This window comes from Sus scrofa, chromosome 6, assembly GCF_054392235.1.
Source record: "Sus scrofa isolate SSC_HxYL_T2T_F1_AM1 chromosome 6, Sscrofa_HxYL_maternal_Yorkshire_Landrace_v2.0, whole genome shotgun sequence".
NCBI lineage: Eukaryota > Metazoa > Chordata > Mammalia > Artiodactyla > Suidae > Sus > Sus scrofa.
Window position 1 is genome coordinate 164,704,564 of NC_139388.1, and position 20,458 is coordinate 164,725,021.

General features: G+C 40.4%; 1 protein-coding gene across 1 annotated transcript in view; it reads left to right on the plus strand.

Annotated features, from left to right (window-relative positions):
- The window catches only part of RAB3B (RAB3B, member RAS oncogene family), a 580,278-nt gene that overhangs the window by 71,861 nt on the left and 487,959 nt on the right, over positions 1 to 20,458 (plus strand). The gene's annotated exons all lie outside the window — the stretch shown is intronic.

Sequence of the window (20,458 nt, forward strand, 5' to 3'; positions counted from 1 at the left end):
GGCATTATTTCATTCTTTTTTAGGTTGAATAGTAGTCCATCATACATATGTACCACATCTCCTTAATCCATTCATCTGTCGATGGACATTTAGGTTGTCTCCATGGCTTAACTATTGCAAATAGTGCTGTTATGAATACACAGGTGCATGTGTCTTTTTGAACTGGAGTTTTGTCCAGATATATATGCCCAGGAGTGGGCTTGTTGGATCACATGGTAGTGCTATGTTTGGTTTTCTGAGGAACCTCCATATTGTTTTCAGTAGTATTTGTACCAACTTACCTTCCCACCAACAGTGTAGGAGGGGGTCACTTTTCTCCACACCATCTCTAGTATTTGTCATTTGTAGACGTGTTAATGTTGGCCCTTCTGACCATGTGAGGTGGTAGTTTTACTTTGCTTTTCTCTAATAATTAGTGCTGTTGAGCATTTTTTCATGTGCCTATTGGCCATCCATATGTCTTCTTTGGAGAAATGTCTATTTAGGTCTTCTGCCCATTTTTTCAATTGGGTTGTTTGCTTTTTGTTGTTGAGTTGTATGAATTGTTTATTTATTTTGGAGATTAAGCCCTTGTCAGTTGCATCCTTTGCAACTATTTTCTTCCACAGCATAGGTTGTCCTTTTGGTGTTTTTGTGGTTTCCTTTGCTGTGAAAAAGCTTATAAGTTTGATTAGGTCCTATTTGTTTGTTTTTGTTTTCATTTCTTTTGCCTTGGGAGACTGCATTTGTGTCATATTTTAGATTCCACATATAAGTGATATCATATAGTCTTTATCTTTCCCTGCCTGTCTGCCTTATATCCCTTTTGTGATAATCTCTAGGTCCACCCATATTGCTGCAAATGGTATTGTTTCATTTTTTATGGATGCATAATATTCCATTAGACATATACACACTTTTTATGATCACAAGAAAAAAAGAAGAAGAGGTCATTATGTGAGGGGAATTTGTTAGCTCATGTAGCTGTAAAGTTCAGGGGTATATCTAGCTTCAGGCTCAACTGGAACCAGATGATTAAATTATATTATCAGGATTCTCTTTATCTTTCAGTTTCACTCTCCTCTGGACTGACTTAATTCTCAGGCTGCTTCAAGTTTATCCTGCCAGTGTACCCATCCAGACCAAAAAACAAACAAACAAACCAGAGAGCTTTCACTTCCATAGTTTTAGCAAAAGTCCTAGGTAATGTACCCATTCTGGAATCAATCATCATACCAGGAGTTGAGGTGTTGCAATTGGCTAAGCCTGGACCTTGTGCCCATCTCTGGATTTGGTGAGTAAAGTCAATCCCACTGAAACCAGACGAACTGCAAGTGGGAGAGGAGTGGTTTCCCCAAGGATAATTAGGGTGCTGTTTCCAGAAGATAAGAGAAGAGAATGAATGCTGACCAGGCAAAAATACCACCTATTCACAGGAGATCATTCCTCAAAAGACATCCAAAAACTGGACATAGGAGAACAAGAATGAGTTCTACCTACAGGATATGGGCATGAAGGGAACAGTGTGGGCAAGGATGGCAAGGGGGTGGGAGTTTATACAGACCTGAGTCTGCCGCAGGTGTCGCCCTAAAAAGATTAAAAGAAGAAAAGAGGATGAGGGCATGCTTTAGATTGGAGCCTCTGCATGTGCCATTCTTTCCTCTGCCTCCCAAGCTCAGTTTGGTGCCTTTTCTGGGAAACTACACCTCGCTCTGTTTTTCTTTGCCGTAGGACGTTCTGTGCCATATTGTAATTTTCTGATTACTTGTGGGAATAGATTGTTCAATGATACAGAGCACACTTTTCTGTGAAATAAACCAGGCAAGAACTAGGCAAATGTGCGCAAGGAGTCTGGAGACCTACTTAAACCATGGAAATGAGACGCCAAGAGAGTCACTGTCAGGATGCAGAGTTATTGAAACCAGGGTAGCGATGAATACAAGCCAGGGACAGGGAAGGTCAGTGAGTGCCTGGAATGTCATTCCCCAGAGAAGTGTACCCTGAGTCTCTCACACCCCCTCAGCTTGGGTTTTATTTCCTTCATGAAAATGTCTTCATTAATCACCATGAAATTATTTTATTTGTTTGGTGAATGTTGTTTCACAACAGCAGGGGCCTTGCCTCTTTTGTTCCCTGCTGTATCCTGGGAGCCTTGGGCACGTTACTTTACCTCTGTTTTACTTTAAACCTCTATTATAACCCTCTCATTTTTATTTTTTATTTTTTAATTTTTTTTGAACCTCTCATTTTTAATTTTATTTATTTATTTTTTTTTATTTTCCCACTGTACAGCAAGGGGGTCAGGTTATCCTTACATGTATACATTACCATTACATTTTTCCCCCCACCCTTTCTTCTGTTGCAACATGAGTATCTAGACAAAGTTCTCAATGCTATTCAGCAGGATCTCCTTGTAAATCTATTCTAAGTTGTGTCTGATGAGCCCAAGCTCCCGATCCCTCCCACTCCCTCCCCCTCCCATCAGGCAGCCACAAGTCTCTTCTCCAAGTCCATGATTTTCTTTTCTAAGGAGATGTTGAACCTCTCATTTTTAAAATGTACCAACCTCATAGGATTTTTGTGAGGATTAAATGCATTAATGTAAGAGCTTAGGAGTTCTGGCTGTGGTGCAAAGGGACCAGCAGTGTCTTGGGAGCGCTGGGATGCAGGTTTAATATATATATATATATCTGAGAGAGATATAAAATCATATATGTATGTATTTTACTCATCACATAAGCAGATTTCTCCACATTATAATGAAAATATCATTCTAGAAATACTTCTACTCAGTAAACCTGCTCGTCCTCAGCAGACTAGATCTACACAAATGTCCCTTGGCTACTAGGATCAGGGCCACCCCTCTCTATCTTCCTCCATCTGTTCCTCTTTGCAGGGGGCACCATCTTTCATGTGACAGGTGTCTTCAGTTTGCTTTACAGCCTGTTCTTTCTTCCCCCATTATTAAAATAACCACCCTCTCAGGTCCTGCTACATGATAGATGCTAATAAGTTATTCTCCCATTGAGACGATCTAAAAATAATGGCTTAATAGATCATTTCTCCAGGGGCACTAACATCAAATCAGAGTCTTCAGGAGCTGAAGTCCCTAATGGAAGAATTTCAGGCGCTATGGCAGGGTTAGCAGAATACATAAAGAATCCAGGAAAAGACGGATACATATATGGTAACAAATTTTTTTTTTTTTTTTTTTTTTTTTTTTTTTGGTAACAGAAAGCATTTACAGATCAGTTAGGGAAAGGTGGACTATTTAATAACTGGTTATCTATATGAAAAAAAAAATCTAATCCCTATCTCACACCATGCACAAATATCAGTTGTAGGTTGATTTAAGACAAATATGAAAGATTTAAAGCTTATAGCCTGATGTAAAACAGCAGAAATTTTATTTATTTATTTATTTTTATTTTTTATTAAAAAATTTTTTTTAATTGTTATTTCCCCAGTACAATTTTTTTCCTGCTGTACATACATGTATACGTTCTTTTTCCTCCCATTATCATGCTCCATCATAAATGACTAGACATAGTTCTCAGTGCTACATAGTAGGATCTCATAGCTAATCCATTCCAGAACAACAAAAATTTTAGAAGACAAAGTAGGATATATCTTTATGACCTCAGGTTAGAGAAAGATTTCCCATAAAAACTCACTACTGCATATTCCCTGGCTACTCTTGTGCCTTTTTTTTTTTTTTTTTTTTTTTGTTTTTTGTTTTGTTTTTTGTTTTGTTTTTGTTTTTTTTTTGTCTTTTTGCCATTTCTTGAACCGCTCCTGCGGCATATGGAGGTTCCCGGGCTGGGGGTCTAATCGGAGCTGTAGCCGCCAGCCTACGCCAGAGACACAGCAACGCAGGATCCGAGCCGCGTCTGCGACCTACACCACAGCTCACGGCAACGCCGGAACCTTGACCCACTGAGCAAGGGCAGGGATCGAACCCGCAACCTCATGGTTCCTAGTCGGATTCGTTAACCACTGCTCCACAACGGGAACTCCTCTTGTGCCTTTTGAGATGGATCACATTCTGTCTATGGAATGTGTATCTTCCATGCCACTCTCCCCTTCTGAGACGGCCCACCCCACACTCTCTCTCAAAATCTACTTCTTATGTATCATTTTGCCTCCTGCTGAAATCTTTCTGTGCTTAGACTTGACCTGAATTTCAATAATTGAGACCTGAGACCAGGTGTGTGATATTAATTGAAACACAGTGGGTTCAAGTCACAGTCTGAACTGTATGTTTTCACTATCAGGTGGCCTTCTCTACACAGCCCACTCTGTTTGACTTCCTGTCACCTCCTCACCTCTCCCCCTTCAAGCCTAGGGTGATAAAAACACCGTTACTGGCCTCAAGATAATATCCCGTTGTTATGTTCTTACCATACCCTGCCTGCACCTTTGTAAATAGTTCCTTTAATAAACTCTCCTCAAATTACCCAAATGTGAGTGTGACATCTGTTTCCTGCCGGGATCCTAACTGATATAATATTGTTTAGGAATATACAGATACTATGGTACAACTTATAAAGAAAAGCAAGATAATTATTAACACAAAACTCAGGATAGTAATTACCTCTGGGAGACTCATTAGGTGCTGATACTATTATTATTTTTTTCTTTTTAGGCATATGCAGAGGCTCCGATCATGCTGAAGTCTTCCTCTTCCTTTTCCTCTTCCTCTTCCTCCTCTTCTTTAGGGCCACACCTCTAGCTGATAGAAGTTCTTAGGCTAGGGGCTGAATCAGAGCTGCAGCTGCCGACCTATACCACAGCCACAGCAACATAGGATTTGAGTTACATCTGTGACCTATGCCACAGATTGCAGCAACGCTGGATCCTTAGCCCACGGAGGGAGGCCAGCGATCAAACCCACATCCTCATGGATACTAGTTGGGTTCTTATCCTGCTGAGCCACAATGGGAATACAAACCTGACTCTTTTTTTTTCTTTTCTGGCTGTCCTGCAGCATATGGATTTCCTGGGACAGGAGTCAGATCCAAGCCACAGTTGCAAACTAAGCCACAGCTACAGTAATGCAGGATCCTTTAATCCACTGTGCCGTCTCTTTCTTAAACGAGGCTGTTTGTACATGTGTATTTGCTTTATGATTATTTATTAATATTATTGTTATTTAATGTTATAGATAACATTTTGTATGTATATCCTACAGCAAAGATTAAAATATAATAAACTTCCATTAGAATGAAAGACCGTGAGGGCAGGAGTTCCCATCATGGCTCAGTATGTACCTGACTAGTATCCAAGAGGACATGGGTTCAATCTCTGGCCCTGATCAGTGAGTTAAGGATCTGGCGTTGCTGTGAGCTGTGGTGTAGGTCACAGACACAGCTCAGATCTCACGTTGCTATGGCTGTGGTGTAGGCCCGCAGCTGTAGCTCTGATTTGACCCCTAGCTTGGGAACTTCCATATGCCATGGATGCGGCCCTAAAAAAAGACAAAAAAAAAAAAAAAAAAAAAAAAAGATTGTGAGGGCAGAGATTTTTGTCATTTCTTTGCTACAATGTTGTTGATAATTTTATCGAATAAAAGTTTGTGTCTCTGATGCACAGTGAGGCCAAATAAGTAGAAACATTGGAGTTTGGAGCAGAGAAAGTTTTATTGACGGGCCCGGCAAGGAAAGGGGTGGATCATGCTCAAAAACCCCTGAATTCCCCAGTGGGTTTGGGGGATGTTTTTATAGGCAACATTTGTGTTGAGGGCTGCAGGGTATATAGCTTTCTTCTGATTGGTTGGTGGCGAGGTAGCAGGATGGTACTCCAGGAATCCTGGAGGACACAGGAAAGATTTGTACCTGGTCTTCTCGGTTTCAACAACAGTAAGTACAAAAATGTGTGTTGAACATTGATTGAATGGATATCTAACTTTGGCCTAGGACTTCCCCATCCATGATAGGGAGTCAAGGAATCTTTGTTCAGATTGAAAACAAACAAACAAACAAAAAAAAAAAACAAACTCCAAACCCACTGTACAAGCCAGGAAGAGCTTCCTTTATTCTGTCGTCCTTCCTACAAGTTCCACAGACTCAGTCTCCTTCCCTCTCTTCTTGGTGGCTATCACCATAATTCTGCTTTGGGGTACTCTGCCACACCACCCCATCCTTCTCTCAGTCACCAGAATTAGGTATTTTCTTTCTTCATCTTTCTTCTTCCTTAGACAGCAAGCTCAAAGAGTCATTTTGTTCAAAGGCTTTCTGCCAACAATCTTAGGGAAATAGAAAAGGAATTTTAAAAATAAATATTTACAAAGGTCTTGGTTCCCCAATTATGATTTGAATTCCTAGTAGGAGGTCAAGTTAGATTTTAGCCCTTCCCTTTTAAATATTCTTCCGTGGGTTTGGTCATTGCAACTCACTTTCCAGGTCTTTGGGAAACCACACTTGAAGCCACTGGGGTTTTTTGGGGTTTTTTGTTTGTTTGTTTTTTAACAGCCACACCTGCAACATATGAAAGTTCCTGGCCAGGGATTGAAGCCAAGCTGCAGCTGTGGCACTGTTGGATCCTTTAACCCACTGAGATGGGCTGGGGATGCAACCCGCTCCTCCACAGGGACCCAGGGTGGTGCAGTCAGATTCTAAATCCACTATGCCATGGTGGGAACTCCAAACCCTCTCTTTTTTAAATTAAAATTATATACTTGGTTTCAGGACTTACTGAAGTTCAGGTTCTTTAAGTCTCAGTGCAGAAGGAACTCAGAAAAAGGCAAAGTGATAGGTAAGAAGTAGATTTATTGAGAGAGGTGTGCAGAGTGTGGGCTCAAGAGGCGAGAGATCGACCCTGGGAAAAACACCTTCCATAGACAGAGTGTGGGTATCTCAGAAGGCAAGAGGCGCTGAAACATGGGAGGTGAGTTTTTAAGGGCTGGGTAATTTTATAGACCGAGGGGGAGGATTATTCCAACTACTTCAGGGGAAAGATGGGGGTTCCTGGCAACTGAGCCACTGCTCAGTTTTTGGCCTTTTGTGGTTGGCCTTGGAACTGTCATGGCACCTGTGATTGTGTCATTTGGCATATGCTAATGTATTAAAATGAGTGCACAATGAGGCTCAGGATCTACTGGAATTTGAATCTTCTGCCATCTTGGACCTTGTTGGTTCTAAACAGTTTTTGTCATAGCATTAATGGCCATGTCATTCTTTTAAGGTTGTACCCTGTCACCTTCTCTTCTGTTTCACTTGGAAGAACAAGCTTGGTGGAATGACAGTAAACAATGTGTTTCTCTGAGGACTTCTGAGGAGGGTCATTTCTCATTCCTGGAATTGCTCATTTGAAACATTATTTAACATGCCCTAGACTCCTTTCTCCAAGGTTCTTTCTTCACCATTGGTTTAGATCCTGATGGTAGGTAACAGAATACCTAAGAACAGGCAGATCAGCATAGGAAAAACAAATTATAAGTCAGCCTCTTCCAAGTTGTTTCCCACATTAGTCTTGTAAGAATATTCATTGCCCAAAGAATAAAAATTTAAAAAAGAGAAGGGGTGTATCCTATGGTCAAGCAAGTTTGGGAAATGCATGCTGTACTGTCCTTTTGGAGAATCAGAATATATGTTTAGAAAATTAAAGAACCTGAGAATCAGCTTTGTCTTGTTTAACTCTGCATTTCCCAAGTTTATTTGACCACTGAACTTCTTTTCTGGACCCCAGTTAATATTCTGCTGAAGTGAGGGTTCCTATTACCGCACAGCAGAAATGAAACTAATTAGTATTCATGAGCATTTGGACTCAATCCCTGGCCTCACTCAGTGGGTTAAGGATCTGGTGTTGCTGTGAGCTGTGGTGTAGGTTGAAGGTGCAGCTTGGATATAGCGTTGCTGTGGCTGTGGTGTAGGCTGGGAGCTGCAGCTCCTATTTGACACCTAGCCTGGGAACTTATGTAGGTCTTGGGTGCGGCTCTAAAAAGCAAAAAAAAAAAAAAAAAAAAAAAATCTGCTGAAGTTCTGCCAAACACTTTTGAGGGAATTCTACAAGTATTGGGCACAGATGAACCTTTCCACAGAAAAGAAAATCATGGACTTGGAGAATAGACTTGTGGTTGCCAAGGGGGGAGTGGGAGGGAGTGGGGTAGTTGGGGAACTTGGGGTAGATAGATACAAACTATTGACTTTGGAATGGATTAGCAATGAGATCCTGCTGTGTAGCACTGGGAACTATGTCCAGTCACTTGTGATGGAGCATGATAATGTGTGAAAATAGAATGTGTACATGTATGTATAACTGGGTCACCATGTTGTACAGTAGAAAAAAATTATATTGGGGAAATAACTATTTAAAAAAATAAATAATAGAAAGTAGAATGAAGTCTATACTCGTCTACCAGGGCTGTCATAACAAAATGTAAAAAACTAAATGGCCTAAACAACAGAAATCGATTTTCTTTCAGTTCTGGAGGCTGGAAGTCCAAGATCAATGTATCCAAAGGTTTAGTTTTCCCTGAGATCTTTCTCTGTGGCTTGCAGGTGGCCACCTTCTTGCTGTGTCATCACATGGCCTTCTCTCTTTTGTATGCATGCCCGGTGTCTCTCTCTCCTCTTATAAGGATACCAGTCATATTGGATTAAGCCCCTACCCTACGACATCATTTAACCTTAAGCATCTCCTTCAAGGCTCTGTCTCCAAATACAGTCACACTGGGGTTAGGGCCTTAATGTATGCATTTTGGGTACATATGATTCAGTACATAATAGGGTCACACCTTTATCTTTTCTCTTTCATCTCATATTTACACAACTCATCACATACGTAAATCATGCTTCCCAGGCCTTAGTGTTTTTCCAGTAGGGCAATGAAATCAAGAATTTGGATCAGCAGGTCATGGTTCAATTACACATGTATTGAGTACCAACCTGGTGCAAAGTATTTTGCTGGGTATTTCAAGGGATACAAAGATTGTTGGTGACAAAGGCCAGGTCCAGTTTTCAGGGAACTAAGATTTTTACCAAGACTTATCTCTAGGACAGACTGTTTTGTCTACCACTATACTTTTCCTATTCTTTAGTAGAAACACTGGGTCCAAAAACCTTAAGATCGTTATATTACTTTTTATTCTAAAAATGGCATGGGTTCCTTAGTTTCATGGAGATGACATGCACAACATAGTGCAGCTTTGGAATCACGTATGAGCTTTTTTGACCTCAACCCACTTGGTTCAGTAATAAAAGTTGGATGCTCTTCTGGAAAATAAAGTTGGAGAGATCTTATTTTCCATGAAAACCATTTCATTTGCTGTTAAAGCAGCTCTTGAAAGACGTACAGATGGACAAGCATGGATGAAGGGATGATATGAGAGCTACAACTGAGATAGTCAAGGAGGGCTTCTGAGGAGGTACCTGTGATGGACTGATGGGGGGTGGGGTGATTTGAGCTAAATCTTGGTGGATGGGATGGATTAGAATAGGAAAATAAACAAACAAACCTGAGAATAAAGCAGATGAGGTTGAGGAACTGCTAAAGTGAGGAGATGGAAATTAGCATGTTATTTGGAGCAAAGACACTGAGGGTCATCTGGCAGGAGCAGACAATATTATCCACTGGCCGGGCAGCAGGTCATCAGGGACTGAAATTTAGGGCTAACTGAAAAGCAGTATTTCTTGAGAAGCAGGAAAAGCTCAATCCCTGAGTCAAGGACAATGTGGCAATATCGAGCCAATTTCAACTGTCAAGTTGATCTGCTAGGGGCCCAGTGCAGTGTTCCTCAAAATGTGGGCCTAGGAATCTGTTTTTCTGGTTTTAAAACTGTCTCAGATATCCCTTGAGAATATTCATCTGCCTTTTGTGGAAGAGGCTAGACTCAGTAATCCCCTGTTAACTAGGATTCGTACACAGCCTTTAAAAAAAAAAAATGGATAGTGGTCCCAGAGTGACCCTCTACCCTCAGCACTATGGATAACATTTGCTAAGCCCTCATTATGAGCTGGGCAAAATTATTTCATCTAGCTCTTAACAATATTTCTATATCTATGAGATAGGTTCTATTATCTTCATTTTATACATGAGGAAATTGACACACATTGAGAATATGTAACCTGCTCAATGTCTCACAGGAGTAGAGCCAGGATTTGAATCCCACTAATCTGACTTCACAGCCTCTGTTGTGCTAAACTGCCAATTTACTGTAGTCACTTGCTGTCAGTTTATTCATTTAACAAACATTTATTTACTAAGAACCTGATGTGTGACAGCATTTGTAAATAAATAAGAAAAGTAATCCAGAAAGCAGCAGAGTAATTTTCTTATCTTCATAACAGCAGAAAAAGCAAATTTAAATAAAACTTGGGGAATAATTTCCCAGGAGTACTGAGTCATCAATTTACTCAGCAGATATCACTGAGCACTTCTCTGTGCTTTGTATCATGGTAGTAGCTAAGGATAAGGATATGAATCAGGATCCTAAGACACTGTTCCTGACTGTTGGAGCCTGATAGGGGTGAGAGACATCTAAACCATTAAATCTAACATCAAACGGAGTTAAAGGCATGCCGTAAAGATGACTAAAGTACTGTGGGCATCCAAAGGAAGAAAAAGTCCAACCATGTTCCTTCTTTTTTTGTAGCTGGATAACATTCCATTTATCCATTGATGAACATTTAGATTGTTTCTGTGTCTTGGCTATTGTCAATAATGCTGCAATTAATGGGGGGGGGCATGGGAGTGGTAAAGATACTTTTTCCAAGTTAGTGTGTTCCCTTTCTTTGGATAAACATCCAGAAGTGGAATTGCTGAATCATAGGGTAGTTCTATTTTTAATTTTTAAGGAATCTCCATACTGTTTTCCATAGTGGCTATGCCAATATACATTCCCACCAACAGTGTGTTAGTATTCCCTTTTCTTCACCTCCTTGCCAATACTTGTTATTTCGTGTCTTTTTTGCAATAGCCATTTTAACAGTCGTGTGGTAATATCTCATTAGAGCTTTTTTCTTTTATTTTTTTGGCGATACCTGCAGCGTCCAGAAGTTCCTGGGCCAGGGATGAAACCTGTGCCAGTGCAGCGACCTGAGCCACAGCTATGATAGTGCTGCATCTTTAACCATCAAGCCACCAGGGAACTCCTTTTATTTTAGTTTTGATTTGCATTTTCTTTTTTTCTTTTTATGGACACACCTGTGGCATATGGAAGTTCTTGGGTGAGTGGGAGCTGTAGATGGGGCCTATGCCATAGCTTCAGCAATACCAGATCCAGGACACATCTGTGACCTACACCATAGCTTGTGGCAATACTGGATTCTTAACCCACTGAGCCATAATGGGAACTCCTTGATTTGCATTTCCTGATGATTAGTAATATTGAGCACCTTTTCATGTTCCTGTTTGGCATCTGTATGTCTTCTTTGGAATAATGTCTATTCAGAACTTCTTTCCATGTTTAAATCAGGTTCTTTGTCTTTTCGCTATTGAGTCATGAGTTGTATATGTTTTCTGGATATTAACCCCTTATCAAATATATGGTATGCAAATATTTTCTCCTGTTCTGTAGGTTGCCTTTTCATTTCGTGGATGGTTTCCTTTGCTGTGCAGAAGCTTTTTTGTTTGATGTAGTTCCAATTGTTTATTTTTGCTTTTGTTGTCTTTGCTTTTAGTGTCAAATCCCAAAAACTAACTATAAGACCAATGTTAAGGAGCTTCTCCTCTGCATTTTCTTCTAGAATTTTTATTGTTTGGGGTCTATTTTCAAGTATTTGATTCATTTTGAGTTGATTTTGTGGATGGTGTAAGAGAGGAATCCAGTTTCATTCTTTTGTGTGTAGCAGTCCACTTTTCCCAATAACATTTATAGAAGAGACTATCCTTTCCCCACTATATATTCTTGGTCCCTTTGTTGTAAGTCAATTTTTTTGGGGGGGTGCAGGTGTAGCATATGGAAGTTCCCAAGCTAGCTGCTGGCCTACACCATGGCCACAGCAATGCCAGATCTGAGCCCCATCAGTAAACTACACCACAGCTTATGGCAACAATGGATCCTTAACCCACTGAGCAAAGCCATGGATCAAACCCACAACCTCAGGGATAATAACTGGGTTTGTTTCTGCTGAGTCATGATGGGAATTCCTGTTGTAAGTCAATTGACCCTATATGTATGGGTTTTATTCTGGACTCTATTCTGTTCCTTTGATCTATGTGTCTGTTTTTATGCCAGTATCATACTGTTTTGATTACTATAGATTTATAATATAGTTTGAAATCAAGAAGTGTGATAACTCCAGCTTTGTTCTTCTTGCTCAAGATTGCTTTGGCTGCTCAGGGTCTTTTGCTGTTCCATACAAATTTTAGAATTTTTTTGTTTTAGTTCTGTGAAAAATCCATTGGAGTTTTGATAGAGATTGCCTTGACTCTGTGGATTACTTTGGGTAGTATGGGCATTTTAACAATATTAATTCTTCCAACCCATGAACGCAAAGTATCTTTCAGGTTATTTACGTCTTCTTCAATTTCTTTCATCAAGGTCTTATATTTTTCAGTGTAGGTTTTTCACCTTGGTTAAATTTTATTCCCAGATATTTAACTTTTTGATGTGATTATAGATGGGATTATTTACTTAATTCCTCTTTCTGAGAGTTCATTATCAGTGCATAGAAATGCAGTTGATTTTTATATACTGATTTTGTATCCTGCAGTTTTACTAAACTCATTTTATAACTCTGACAGTTTTTTGGTGGAGTCTTTAGGGTTTTGTATATAAAAAAATCATGTCAGCTGCAAATAAAGGCAGTTTAACTTCTTCCTTTCTGATGTGGATGCCTTTTATTTCTTTTTCTTGCCTAATTTCTCTGGCTAGGACTTCCAATACTTTGTTTAGTTCTTACAGCAACTTCAAGGGGTAGGCGTCACTGGTCCCATTTTATAGGTGAAGAAACTGAAATCTAGAGAGATAAAGTGATCACCTAGGTAGTAAGATCTAAAACATGAACATGCATCCATCTCATTTCTAAACCATTGCATTTTATTGCTTCTTCATCCCAGACAATCCTCAAATTATGGTGTGATTAGCAACAACATCCCATAAATGTTTTCTTTTCATTTATGGAATAGAAATGGAATAGTAGTATCCATCCATTCCACTGCTATTGCTTCAACTTACAGCATCAACTTTTACCTTACCAAAGAATAGAACACAGTCTCTGGGAGTTCACTGGTGGCTCAGCAGGTTAAGGATCCAGCATTGTGGAGTTTCCGTTGTGGCCCAGTGGTTAGGGAATCTGACTAAGAACCATGAGGTTGCGGGTTCGATCCCTGCCCTTGCTCAGTGGGTTAAAATCTGGCGTTGCTGTGAGCTGTTGTGTAGGTTGCAGATGCGGCTCGGATCCCTCATTGCTGTGGCTCTGGCGTAGGCCGGTGGCTATGGCTCCGATTGGACCCCTAGCCTGGGAACCTCCATATGCTGTGCGGGAGCGGCCCTAGAAAAGGCAAAAAGACAAAAAAAAAAAAAAAAAAAGGATCCAGCATTGTCACTGCTGTGGCTCAGGTCACTGTCGTGGTGCAGGTTCAGTCCCTAGCATGCTGTGGCCATGGCAAAAAACAAAACAAAACAAATTTCTTAATACAAATAAATTTAAAAAATTTTTATATCTTTAAAAAAAGGAACACAATCTCTGGAAAATGTATGGATTTGAATTGTGGTTTACTAGCTGTGTGACTTTGAGAAAATTACTTAATCTCTCTATACTTCAGATTCCATATGTGTATAGGAAGTATACTTCATAGAATTTCTGTGAGAATTAAATGAGTTAATGCATATAAACTGCTTAGGAGCATGCATGGAACATAATAAAGATGAGCTGTCATTACTTGTTTTTTCCTGTATCAGTGTCCTGGCAGGAAAACAGCACACTCAATTTGACAATTTGAGGTTTTTTGTTTTTGTTTTTTTTTCTTTTTAGGTCCGTACTCCCAGCATATGGAGGTTCCCAGGCTAGTGGTTGAATTGGAGCTGTAGCCACCAACCTATGCCACAACCACAACAAAGCCAGATCCAAGCTGCATGTGCAGCCTACACCACAGCTCACGGCAACACCAGCTCCTAAACCCACTGAGCGAGGTTAGGAATCAAACCTGCATCCTCATGGATCCTAGTCTGGTTTGTTAACTGCTGCTGAGCCACGAAGGGAATTCCTGAGGTATGTTTTTTCTGTTGTGTTTTTGTTTGTTTTTGTCTTTTTTTTTTTTTTTTTTTTTGTCTTTCTAGGGCCGTACCCAGTACCCGTGCCATATGGAGGTTCCCAGGCTAGGGGTCCAATTGGAGCTGCAGCTGCTGGCCTATACCACAGCCACAGGAACGCAGGATCCGAGCCGCATCTGCGACCTACACCACAGCTCACGGCAACGAGGGATCCTTAGCCCGCTGAGCAAGGCCAGGGATCAAACCCGCAACATCATGATTCCTAGTCGGATTTGTTAACCACTGAGCCATGATGGAAACTCCTCCTGAGGTATGTTTAATAACGTAACTGTTCACAAAATGTCCCCAAGGGCAGGGAGACAAACATGAGATATAAATTCCCCTGGTGCCAGCAGCAGTGGGAATCACTTCTAGCCAAAAGCATGAAAGGATAAAGGGAGGAAGTCTAAAGCGATAAAAGGGAGTTCCCGTCATGGCGCAGTGGTTAACGAATCCGACTAGGAATCATGAGGTTGCGGGTTCGATCCCTGGCCTTGCTCAGTGGGTTAATGATCTGGCGTTGCCGTGAGCTGTGGTGTAGGTTGCAGACGCGGCTCGGATCCTGCGTTGCTGTGGCTCTGGCGTAGGCCGGTGGCTACAGCTCAGATTGGACCCCTAGCCTGGGAACCTCCATATGCCGCGGGAGCGGCCCAAGAAATAGCAAAAAGACAAAAAAAAAATAATAATAATAAAAAAAATAAAGAAAAAAAGAGAGATAAAGGGAACACTCTAAAGAGGACAGTTGTGTGGAGGATGCTGCCTGATAAGAGCTTTGGCCTTTGGCGGAGGGAAGTTTCCTCACAAAGTGACTCAACAGGGAGGGAGCTGGGGGATAACTACTCAGACATCCCTTTCCTCCTGGCCTCTGGTCTCCTGCTGCTGTCTCCCCATGCTGGACCCAACCAGAAGCCAGAGGGCAAGGGGAACTCTTGGGAGCCTATGTAGGTCAAACTTCTGGGACACAGACAAGTGGAGTAGGAGAGGCCAACAGAAAATATCAAGCACCTTCCATTCGATCGTGCCTTCCTCTCTTCTCAACCTTGCAGCCAGAGTGATCTTTCTAGAACATGAATCTAGCCTTGTCTGGCCCTACTTTGATGTCCTTTGGTAGCTCTGCATTACCCTCAGATGAAGTCCATACTCAACGCAAAAAATACAGGGCCTAACGATTTATCTCCCACTTCCCCCTCCAGGTTTAACTATTGCCATTCCCCTCTCAAACTTTACTGTGGAGCCATCCGTAATTATTTTCATACCTACAGGAACATCCCTTTTTTTGACCCTTTGCATGTCTTAGAACTCAGCCTGGAATGATCTTTTCTCTTCCATTCTCCTTCACTTGGCTAATGCTTATTCATCCTTTATTTATACATAGAAATGAAAGGGTTTCTCCATCCAGTTAGATTTTGGGAGAGCTAAGGAAAATTGCTGTTGTTTCCATAGCAATGTTTTCTTGAGTCCTGAAAGCAGAGGTTCTTTGAGGTTGCATGATATTACCTTCATCTTTTAAGTGGACTTTTGTGATTTTCTTGAGATTCTAATTATAACAGATATATAGCCTACAAGATCAAGCCTGAAAGTAATGAGAGTTAAGTTTTTTGGGTTTTTTTTTAAACTAAAGTGTAGTTGATTTACAATGTTGTGTTAGTTTCAGGTGTACAGGAAAGTGATTACATATTTTTTCTTTTTCCAATTATTTTCCATTTACAGGTTATTATAAGATACTGAATATAGTTCCTTATGCTATACAGTAGGTCCTCATTGTTTATTTATTTTATATGTAGTAGTGTTTATCTGTTAGTCCCAAACTCCTTTTTTTTTTTTGTTTTTTTGTCTTTTGTCTTTCCAGGGCCGCACCCAAGGCATATGGAGGTTTCCCCAACTAGAGGTCTAATCCAAGCTGTAGCTGCCAACCTATGCCACGGCCACAACAACGCCAGATCCAAGCCGTGTTTGCAACCTACACCACAGCTCATGGCAACAACGGATCCTTAACCCACTCTGCGAGGCCAGAGATCAAACCCGTCACCTCATGGTTCCTTGTTGGATTCATTTCCGCTGCGCCACAACAGGAACTCCTGTTAATCCCCAACCCCTAATTTAGCCTTCTTTTCCTTTTCCCCTTGATAACCATAAGTTTGTTTTCTATGTCTGTGTGTCTGCTCCTGGTTTGTAAATAAGTTCATTTGTATCATTTTTTTCAGATTTCACAATAAGCGATAGCATGTGATATTTGGCTTTCTCTCTGACTTACTTTACTTAGTATGATAATCTCCAGGTCCATCTATGTTGTTGCAAATGGCATTATTTTGTTTTTTATGTATGAGTAATATTCCATTATACATACATAATGGAACACACACACTCGTGCGCGCGCGCGCATGTGCGCGCGCACTCGCATACCATACCCTTATCTATTCAATCCATTCATGTGTTGATGGACACTTAGGTTGCTTCCATGTCTTGGCTCTGGTAAATGCTGTTATGAATATTGGGGTGCATATATCTTTTCAAATTAGAATTTGTGTCTTTTCTGGATATATCCCCAGGAGTGAGATTGCTGGATCATATGGTAACTCTATTTTTAGGTTTGTTTTCTGTGTGTGTGTTTGTGTGTGTTTGCTACCCCACAGCATGTGGAGTTCCCAGGCCAGGGATCAGATTTAAGCCACAGACGCGACCCAAGCCACAGCAGCAGCAACGCTGGATCCTTAACCCACTGCACTGGGCTGGAGATCGAACTTGCATCCCGGAGCTCCCAAGATGCCTCCGATCCCATTACGCCACAGCAGGAACCTCTATTTTTAGTTTTTTAAGGAACCTCCACACTATTCTCCATAACGGCTACACCAATTTATATTCCCACCATCAGTGTAGGAGTGTTCCCTTTTCTCCACATCCTCTCAAGAGTTAAGTTTTTAATGAGTTACTGAAATACGCCTTCGAAGTGAGAACAGCAGATGCCTAATCTACCTCCTTAGAATCCTGGGATGCTAAATAGACTTCTAGGAGTCCTATTTGCATGGGGACCCAATGGGCTTCTTGGAAAAAATGATAAGTACATCTTTTGGAGGGAATTCTTCTGTGGCACAACAGGTTAAGAATCTGGCATTGTCACTGCAGCAGCTTGGGTTGCTGTTGTGGCACAGGTTCAGTCCCTGGCCCAGGAACTTTCACATGCCAGGGGTGCAGCAAAAAAACAAAAAGTATGTCTTTTGGAGCAAAGAATGTAGACAAGAACTGCTTCTGTCCTCTGGACTGAAGAAGCTAAAGAGAATGAAGTGTATTAATGATTTTCTCTCATAACTGCACAGTCATCTCCAAATAGAAGTTAAATTTACATTATTAAAGAATATCAATTGAAAGTTCCTTTGTCCATCTGATTTTTAAAAATCATTTTTAAAGTTTCACTGAATTATAGTCAATTTACATCTGATTCTTTTTGAAAAACAAAAAACAACCAACCAAAAACCCCAAAGCTCTTATGACGGAGGAACATAGGCTTAAAGGGGGGTAGGATTTATTCTGTCAAGATTCAAATAGAAAGGCTATTCTTTTTTCCCTTAAGTCCAAAATTCCTATATTCAAGGTTAGGACATACATTTCTATGACTCTTGCTCCACCTTGTGGTTAGTCAAGAAATCACCCACTCCCTAGTAGCTCTATTCACAATGGCCAAGACATGGAAACAACCTAAATATCCATCAACGGATGAAAAGTTTAAAAAGATGTGGTGCATATATACAATAAAATAATACTCAGCTTCACAAAGAACAAAGTAGGAGTTCTTGTTGTGGCTCAGCGGTAAGGAACCCAACTAGTATCCATGAGGACGTGGGTTCAATCCCTGGCCCCACTCAGTGGGTTTAGGATCTGGTGATGCTGAAAGCTGTGGTGTAGGTCACAGATGCAGCTTTGATCCCATGTTGCTGTGGCTATTGTGTAGGCTGGAAACTTCCAATTCCACCCTATCCTGGGAACTTCCCTATGCTGTGAGTGTGGCCCTAAAAAAAAAAAAAAAGAACAAAATAATATCATTTGCAGCAACATGGATGCAACTAGTGATTCTCATAGTAAGTGAAGTAAGTCAGAAGGAGAAAGACAAATACCATATGATATCACTTATATGTAGAATTTAAAATATGGCACAAATGAACCTATCTCACAAACAGACTCAGAGACATAGAGAAAAGACTTATGAGTGCCAAGGGAGAGGGAGGTGGGGAAGGGATGGATCGGGAGTTTGGGTTTAATAGATGCAGACTATTACATACAGAATAGATAACAATTAAGGTCCTACTATGTAGCACAGGGAACTATATTCAGTATCCTGGGATAAACCATAATGGAAAAAAAATACAAAAAAGAATATATATGTGTGTGTATAACTGAGTCAGTTTACTGTACAGCAGAAGTTAATATAACATTGTGAATCAACTATACTTCAATAAAAAATAAATTTTAAAAAATTATTAAATTTAGGCTATCATATTTTGAATTTCTAGCTTTGGGTAGATTACAATCATTTAAAATGTATGCATCATATTATAAGTTAAATAAATTCAGTGGTTAAAAAAAAGAAATCACCCACACCTCGTCAACTGGGACCTAGTCATCAGGCTCTATATACTTGCCAACTGTTCCTCATAACAACTTTAGTCCAGACTCTGTGTAAGTACTATTCAAGATTTATTATGGCATTTAATCCTCAAAACAACACTATGAAGGGTGGTTTTTCATCTATTTTTTGTTTTGTTTTGTTTGCTGCACCTGTGGCACATGGAAGTTCTCAGGCTAGGGATTGAATCCAAGCTACAGCCACCCCACATCACGACTATGGCAACACTGGACCTTCAACCCACTGCACCAGGCTGGGGATTGAACCTCTGCCACTGCAGAGACAATTGCCAGATCCTAATCCTGCTTCACCACAATGGGAACTCCTGAAGGATATACCTTATAGATGGAAAACCAAAATTAAGTGAGTTTACTTGATTTGCGATTGACATAAAGCTTTGTATCAAACATCATGGACCATAAATATCTTCGGTTAATATTAATAGAAAAAACCCATCTGTTCAAATGTAATGGAACACATAAATGTATGATTAAACAGACATAGCCATTACAATGATTTATGACTATGAACTTTTGAATTACAGAAAATTGCGTATAGAATAATTTAAGTGTAATAAACCATTTTTTAAAAAGAGAGTTTACCAGAATTTAGGACTTGTCGAAGACCATACAAGTGGCAGTCAGGACTTGAACCAGCCCCTACTAGGCCTTTCCTTGCTATCACAATTGTCTGCTTATAAACTAATGCACACGTACATCACATATGTTTTTTTCTCTTTACAACACACATGTAAACATGTATCTTATTCAATTCCTCTACTGCAGAGATTTTCATTTTCAAGGCAGTCCAAAAGAAATGAATGATCCAAAGATAGAAATCAGTATTTAAACCATAGGCATTAGATTAGAGCATTAGGCCCCAGGATTAACTATTCTTGGTGAGAAAATTGTGTGTTGGAAAAGCCAAGAGCTTTGCAATAGGACCTATGTTTGACTACCTGCTCTGCTGCTTACTACCTTTGTATCTTTGGGCACATTACTTAAGGTCACTGGTTCAGTTCTCTTACTTGTTGAGTTAAGAACCAGTGGACTCATGCCAGAGGCAAGGACCTAAAAAGCAAAAAAAAAAAAAAAAAAGAACCAATGGACTCAGATAATGCTAATTTTTATAAATCAAACTCTGGCTTGTTTTTCATAGAAATTAATTTCTAAAAGTTAATAACATCAGTAAATAAAGTGTCATGTTGGAATCTGATGGTTGATTGTTAGTAGATGGAAGAACTGTTCACATAGTGAGTTAAGATGTTAATGCACAGTGGATTGTTGGGAAGTGAAACTTTGAAGACCATATGCATGACAGCTGCAATGGTGGCTCCCAAAGATGTCTACATCTTTTTTTTGTTGTTGTCTTTTTTGCCATTTCTTGGGCAGCTCCCTCGGCATATGGAGGTTCCCAGGCTAGGGGTCCAATCGGAGCTGTAGCCACCAGCCTACACCACAGCCACAGCAACGTGGGATCCGAGCCGCGTCTGCAACCTACACCACAGCTCATGGCAACGCCGGATCCTTAACCCACTGAGCAAGGCCAGGGATCAAACCCGCAACCTCATGGTTCCTAGTTGGATTCGTTAACCACTGCGCCACAAGGGAACTCCAAGATGTCTACATCTTAATCCCCAGAATCTGTGAATATGTTAGGACACATGG